Source organism: Mustela erminea, chromosome X (assembly GCF_009829155.1).
Source record: "Mustela erminea isolate mMusErm1 chromosome X, mMusErm1.Pri, whole genome shotgun sequence".
NCBI lineage: Eukaryota > Metazoa > Chordata > Mammalia > Carnivora > Mustelidae > Mustela > Mustela erminea.
In genome coordinates this window covers 61,829,401-61,837,798 of record NC_045635.1, presented here as the reverse complement: position 1 = coordinate 61,837,798, position 8,398 = coordinate 61,829,401, and positions in this window count along the sequence as shown.

The following is an 8,398-nucleotide window of genomic DNA, read 5'->3' as shown; positions in this document are numbered from 1 at the left end:
TTTTTCAATAGCACTCACTGATTCCCATTGGATTGTGTAGAATGGATACAAATATTTTAGTGGAATTTGCTACTTAATTTTTATTTTGTACAAGGTCCATGACTGTATTTATTAGTGTTGTGGACATTGAAGACAAGGTCATTCATAGGTGTCAGGTGTACAGTGGAGAGCAAGAGTCTTTTTTTTTTCCCACGAGTATCCAAAACGCCTATTCTCTTGAGGCAGCATTTTCTTGCAAAAGACTTTACATTTCATTTTGTATCTTTGCACTTTTTCTTTATTACAGAAAGGTTCTGTCTTGAAGACCTAGTTTGAACTTCATGCAGTTAATAGGAACAAGAAAAAACAATGTTGGGAAATCACATTGTTCAGAGCATAGGGAAAAATACTAAAAACTGAGTTTCCTTGAGTATTTCAGATATTTTTAAAAATTCACTTACTGGTATGAAGCATTTGAGGTGTTATGTCCGTATAACTCCAAGCAGCTGACAAGGTTGAGATTTATTAATACTTAAAACAGAATTGAGCAAGTTAGGTTTAAAGTGTGCAGACTTTATAGCAACACTAGAAGATGAGCCGTGTTGTTCATTTGGAATATTTGCCCTAAAAAGAACACATTAGTTATACCTCAGTGGTGTTAATGGTTAATGAGGTGGGGATTGAGAGATCACATTAGTGTTGGAAGTGTAGGAAATTATCAGTTGTACAGTTAACAAAGTTTAGTACCGGGATTTTGTATGTGTGGTGGTGTGTGTATGTCTACCTGTGCTCATAGGCACGTGTACACACACACACACACACACACACACACGTGATCTCTAAAAACATGATTGTTGAGTTTATCCAGACTTTAAGATTAGGAAACTGCTTAGCTGTAAGTGTTACCTCAAGTAATTTTTACCCCCCTTGGGAAAACATGTCCTTTCTGTGCCAAGTGTTCTCATGTCAGTGTCTCAGATTGTATTTATGAAGGGTTTTCACTTAATATGTTTTTTTTTTTAATTTAACCACCTGCTTCCCAAATGTCCATGACTTGAAATGGGTCAAGCGTCAGTCATGACATTCAGTCAGTTCCCAAAATACCCATGTGATAGGGAGGTGAATGTTGGAAAAGGCCTCTTAAAGGCCATTTTTACCACTTACTAGAATGCAGTGGCACCTTGTGGTGGTTGTTGATACTTTTCTTTTAAAAATGGAGGGTATTCCCCTCCAACCCTTTTTATTCTCCTTTGTTCTTTTGTGAACACAAATTATTAGTGATTTGCCTTGGGTTTTTAAAGTTTTACCTTACTGGCTTCCCTATCAGATGTATTACCAATCTTAAGTACATAGAAGCCACGTTTGCAGGGCACTTTTATTCTTTTCTTGTAAGACTGTGCTGATTGCTACTTTCTAAAGTATTCTGTACCTTAGTGATGCAAGAGATTGATAAGGCACATAGGAAGGTGTCAGGCATTTTTTTTTACCCTTAAGAATAATAATTCTAATATATGTTTGATAACAGCGTTGTAATTCATGGTGTTAAATAGTAAATTACATGCTTTTGGAAAACATTCGAAAATGTAGATCAACAAAAATAATATGCTTCATTTGGAAAGTGCAACTTATGAGTTGAGTACTTGCCCTTTAAAAGTTTTAGCATTTTGAATTTGAGTTCTTAACTGGAACATTTCTAAAATACTATAATATTCCCAACAGCTGAGTGATCTCATTTGATTTAATAACTCCACTTTGTATTTAAAATACAGCACAGAATAGAGCTGTTATTGAAGTGTTCAAACTTTCAAGGGATAACAGTTTGTGTCAGTTTTAGGATTATTTTCATGTCTCTATAGGTGTTTTCATTCGAATTTGAAGGAAACAAACACTCTCAAATACAATTACAGTGAGATAACTAGGTTTTGATTAGGATTTGTTTACTAAAGACCCACAGGCTGCTTTATAGTCACCTGGGTTGAATGATAACCTTAAATACATGAAATGAAAGTGAACCCCACCATACCACTGTGCCTCGTTATTTCAGGGTTCCTCTCAGTTCCTGATCTTGCAGATTTATTCCAATACCAAGGTATGGTTGTACCAGCTGCCCAGCCTTAACTCTGTTTAGTGCGCCTCTGCTAACATTCTTTTATCTGATTTGTATGTGTTTTTACTGTCTGATGTTTGGATTTTTACCTCTTGTTAGCTCCATTTGTCCCTGGTGCTGCTTTTAAAGATATAGGGCCATGTGATCAGGTATCAAATTGAGTAGGTACGCAGTTGGCCTGGTTGTGTATCTGTGCCTGTTTATCTTCTCCCGGGAAGAGCTGCTTTGGTATAGATGTTTACTTGGATTCATATATAAAGAACTGGGCAGCAGTCTTAGAAAGTTTTCTGAAGCCAAAAGAACCTGAAGGGATTTGAAGGGGGGATAGTAACAAAAGCTGCCTTTATGTCTTTGAACATGAAGCACATAAATGTATGTTCTGTAAAGACTAAAGTGATTGTTATACCAGGGCTTCCTGACCTCTGGGAGAGACTTTCAAAAAAGCAGAGAGGAGCACAAAGTGAAGTGAATTTGGTCGGCTTGCTTTACCTGGTTTCTCATTTTCTTTCAATTTAAATCTGAACATAACCCCCTTCTCCAATATCTACCCAGAAGACTCCTGGTTGGGAAGCCCTGTATTAAATTTTGAGAATGTACCCAGTTTCCTTTTTTTTTTTTTTTGTACAGTGCTTTATACCTGCTAAAAATTAAATTGTTTAATGCAAAACAAGACCTTGAAAGGTCAGTCATATTAAAGCTGGTTTGGTTATTAATAGTTATCTTTTAGGAAGAAGCTTTTTCCCTATGTAAGATGTCATACTGCAGATTTAAAATATAGACTACCAATAAAATGCATGAAGTGATCATTTGTGCTTGATCATCTCGGGTTTTTCTTTAAAAAGGAAATCTGATCTGATAAAGGTTCTGTTTCCTCCAACCAGTGTCAAATAGACTTGAGTTTTAGAATCAAGTGGAATTCTCATGCAACCTTGATTTTTTATTTCCTCACTGTGAGTTTGAGCAGATACTGGTTTATGGGATATAGCCCTCATTTTATGTTGCGTAGTTTAATGGCTTAATCTTCAAGTGATAAAATAAAGATTAAGGTATATTCCAATACAAGAATCTTAGACTTATGTAAATGACATTTTAAGTAGGTGCATCTTTGCTGTTCCTTGTATTTTCACCATTGCCCTACCTACCCTCTTGCTTGACCTCTATAAATACAAAAACTTGTATAGTTGTGCACGTGTGCTCATGTAGCTTTTGTTTTCCATCCCTATATCCACCCTCTTATACGTGTTGCTTAAGCCACTAAGATGTCCTTATTTCATAAGTAGGTTGTCACATTCTGATAACCTGGGTGAGACCTCCCCCTGGTACTGGTATTAAGCCAATGGTGAATTTCATTAGTTTCATTTCCTCTGGTGCCCACTGAGCCCTGTCATTGGCATAGGAACTCAGTTCCTTGGGATAACTTTGATACGGTCAGCTCTGCCTTATGACCATCCGAGGGATTTTAAGTGTTGTTCATTATTCTATTTGAAGCTCAAGACCACCACTGAAAAGTTGACATTCTCAACAGCAAAGTAAGGCAACACACAAGCATCTTGAGAGAAGTTCAGTGGAAGGGACCATTGCCTGGAACAGAGGATCTGGTTAATCAGAGTGGAGTGGAGTATTCACTATATTTTCAGTGATCATTTTAAAAAGATAGGAAATCTGGGGTCCAGTTTCTTTGAGGTCTTTGAATTCAGGCAAGATACTAGATGTAAGACATTCTGAATGGATTATTAGTATACATATATTAAAAATAGCTAAATTTCTCTGATTCCTGTTAGACATTGTATCAGGCAGTCTAAATGATTTAGTCCTCAAAGTGACTCTGAGATGGGTTATTACCACCCTGTTTTATAGGTGATGCAGATGAGATACAGGCATTTGGTAATTTTTCCCAAGGTCACATAGTAAGTAGCCAAGTATTTCCAGTCATCTCTGATTCCAGAGCTTAATTTTACTGTACTTTTCACCCTGCTCCTGTATGGCTCCTAATTGATTTTTAAGTATTACCCCAAGCCCTAGACTAGATTGCTTATAAGGTATGGTTTCTTAGAATAAACATGGGTTTTACCTAGTTTGCCAAGGAAAATTTAAATGGCAAATCTGAGGAGTAAATGTTAATACTGTATATTCAGTAAATCACTGTGGGCATTACCAAATAGACCTTAGTACTAGGTATATCAAGGTGTTTCATTTCTGAAATTTTAGAAGGAGGATGAATACGTTTTGGGAATCTTTAATGTTAACAGTCATCTCAGCCCCTTACTACATGTGCTCTTGGCCCACGTTTTACTCAACTTGAAATATGACTCGGAAAGTTAGCAGCTTTATAAAAGTATGCCAGCTAGCTTATTGGCATCTAAGTAAGTGCCCTTTGAAATTGCCTTGGGCAGCCATAGGCATTCTAAGAATGTCATCACTGCTGAAAAGACACTTGGAGCCTGTTCAAAATTGGTTTCAGAAACAATTTTATATACTGTGGAAAGCAGCCCTATTCAGTTTCTTCACATTATTTGCCACATTGAGACAGATCTTGGCTCTTTCCAAGAATTTTTTTTCTTAATGGAAGGAGATTTGCCACCTTTAAGCATATTCAGAAAAATCTACTATGTGCTCTAAAGGCAATCACAAGACATTTCAAATAATACATGCAGTAAGTAGTATTTAAGTAAATGGCTGCTGAGGTGAGTACTTTGAAATGATTATCACTCCTCATTCAACAGGTAAAGCATAGATTTCATCCCTACTCACAAGGAGCAGGCATTTCAGTGGAGAGACGTGTAAATAGTTAAGAAATACAAAAACCTTAAAAGATATGCTGTAAGTATCCCATTCCCATTCAAATGATACTTGAGAGGAGCAGTGAAGAGTAATGTGGTAAAAATGGGCTCATCTGCATTTAGAGTTTCATCAGCTAATAGGTAATGTGTGTTGTGTTCCCGTTAAATTCTAAGCATTGTGCTGGTCTGAGATTTTTTGGTTTTGGCATGATGGGGACCTGAAGCCTCTGAAATACTGCAGAGTTTATCAATGGACAATGTTGGTGACTGTGATGTACGTACTTTTTAAATAAATTCACAATTTTCCCTTGTCTGCACCAAGTGTTCCAGAATAGCACTGTTCAGTAGGAGGATAACAATACGTCATTTTAACTTTTCTAGCAGCCACAATACAAAAGGTAAAAAGATATAGGTGAAATTATTAATTTGATTTAAGCCAATAAGGTCAAGATATTTTAACATGTTGGATTAATATAAAAATAATTGAGATTTACAGGTATTTTTTTTTTCAAATCAAGTCTTTAAAACCTGGTATATTACACTTAGCTTATGTCTCATTTGGATAAGGCACATTTCTAAATGCTCAATAGAAACAAGTGACTAGCAGCTTCCGTATTGGACAGTGCAATTCTAGAATATGGGAGAGAATGGTTAACAGTAAGTAGAATGCAACTGGTGATGGATTTTAAAAGTTCACCTGTAGATACCCACATCTTACCTGTTCACCTACACCACCATAGAACTAAATGGGCATCATCTTTTTTAATTCTGTGTCAAAACTAGCTTAAGAGTGTCTTGAGGTGCATGGGTGGCTCAGTCAGTTAAGCGTCTGACTCTTGGTTTCAGCTCAGTTTATGATCTCAGGAGTTGGGAGACGGGGCCCCCCTCGCTGGACTCCACACTTAGCAAAGAGTCTGATTGAAGATCTCCCTCTGCCCCTCCCCTGCTCACATGCGCTCTCAAATCTTTTTTTTTTTTAAGAGTGTCCATCCAAGCTTACAAAAGTACCATCATTCTCCCCTTTTGAGGTTAATGTACTCCGTACCAAAGCTTGAAATCTAACCATTAAGAATTGGCAAAAGACCTTAGCCAGTTGAGGGTTCAGTGATTAAAAATTAGGGCAGTCCATCACAACTTCAGCATTATGTAGCATCCAATAAGTAGCGGTTGTTATTGCACGAACAAGGACCCAAAATTTTACGTGGATTCTCTTAGTTCACTTACATGAAAACAATACAAATAATTTCCAAGCAGTTGTCCTATCATCTGAAATCACTGCATTTGAATATTCTTGGCATTTGTTAGAAATGGCTAACCTGGATTCATGTTTCGACTTTAGTTAGAAAGTAAGTGATACATTATGTTTAAATGACTTTGAGTAGCAGGGGGGAAAGCTGACAGGAAAATAGAGGCTACCAAATCAGACTTCAGCCCAAGTGAAAGTAAGTATTTCCTAACTCCCAAGTCTTTCTGATGCGATTGCTGAAAGTTTCTTTTGCTTTGTTCGACAACATGGAATGAAATATTAACTCCTGTGAAAGAAGAGCCCTTGGAATTGAGGTTTGGGGAGAATCTGATTCATTTACGATGGCTTTACTTGTATTTTCTGTGTGAATATACTGTACCATTTTCTGTGGCCTTTTTATTTAGGAATCTGAAAAGCCATTTAGTAGTAGAAGATGGATATTTGTTTCTGTCATGTGTGACTCAAATCTCCAGCGTGTGATTCGGACTGCTTGCTTGGACGAGGCCACAGGAGCACATCACCTCCCTTTTTTCAGTATTTTGGGTGTAGCCCTTCTAGATTAAAGGTGAAAATTCAGGAAGAGTTGTTTTGTTTTGTTTTGGCTCTGCCCTTTCCTGGAAAAGGGGAAGAATGGAACAGTGTCTGAAACTGTTAGCACAAAGTACAGGATTGTTTTCTAAGAAGGAGACCAACTCTGCAACTAAGCCCAAATTCTTCCATATTGCTCGAATGAAAAGGAAACTCCCAAGTAATTAATGCTGTCTTCTCTGGCATCTGAATTAATCCCTTTTCTCCACATTTGGGGACCAGTAAAGTAGCATCTACATTTTTAAACAAGAAAATCATTCAGCCTAATCTGCTAAGTCAAAATACATTCCAAATTTCATTTTGGTGTAGACATTATCTAATAGCACTTGTACAGACATGGGCACTGACTGGGCCCTTTCTCTGTTACTTTTTAAAAGTCTGAGGTCAAAATCACCTGGAAAACAAAGCTGGAAAAGCCTCTTTCTTTCCATCCTACCCCAATGTGTTTCCTTCAGTCCACACTACTGGTACATTTGATTTTGAGTACCTTACAAGTTATTTGTCCAGAATATATTAACTAGGCCTGGTTTAGGCCTTATTTCTTGTTTAAAATGCCAGTTTATAAAGATGAGCTTAGAAACCCAAGTGGGCTAAATTACTGACCCTTAACATTTTTGTGGATGACAATACCTACCCATTAACTGTTCCAAAGACGTACTGTGGGACCCACTCGAAAGCATTTTGTGATTTCCGGGATCCACCCTCCAATCACCAGAACTGTATACAAACACTGGTTCTACTGAAAGGTTAATGTGAATTGCCAGCATGGCCCTGAAAGCTGCTGAAGAGGAGCTGGAGAGATGGTTATGGATTGATTAATAGATCAATAAGTATTTGTACCTGTTTATCAGCTAGCAGGCTAGGCAGGCCTTTTCACTTTTGTCCTCTTATTTGATATTCCAACTGGTTAGCAATTGGATATTTGCACTTTAGGACTGAAATAGAATCAGAGGCTAAGTGACATCCTCTGGTTCCCACTGCTAATATTAAACATCCAAAATAAATTTATTGGAATCTACATAGCAACATTCCAGGTGTAGATGATACTGTGGTGAATAAGACAAAGATCCTTGCATTCATGGCACTTACATTCTGGTAGGGAGAGGCAGATAATACCTTTGTAAATACAGATAAAAACTGGTTTAAATGGTGGGGAGAAAATAAAGTGGTCTGATGTGATTGTGACTGAGATGGAGGAGGGTATTTGGAGAAGACCTTTCTGAGGAGGTGGCACAAGCTGAGACCCGAATGAATAAGAAGCAGAACATTCCAGACCCAGGAAGTGAGCTCAGGTCATTATTCAGAGGGGGGAAAGGGCGTAATGTTGAAGACAGGGGAGAAGAAATAAGTCAGTGGCAAGTCTGAGGGTTTTGTAGTCCAGGGAAGAATAGGATTTTATTCTGAGATGAGAAGCTGTTGGAGTCTCAATCACATAAGTGAAGTGTGCTGACTTAAATATCTACTAAGTGGCAGAATCTGAGCTACAAAACAGATCTGACTCTAGGGATGCTGCATGTTCCATGACAGCCTTCCCTACCCCTTTCCTTCTACAAGTGGAAGTTCAATGAAGCTGGGTCCACAGTAATCAGTGGAGATGGTTCTGCAGTGCTCCAAGCTTCTGACTTCTCTCTCAAGGTTTCCTTGTTTTCCTAAGAAGCTTGGTTTGTGAGATTCATATAAACAGCAAGGTGGCTCCTT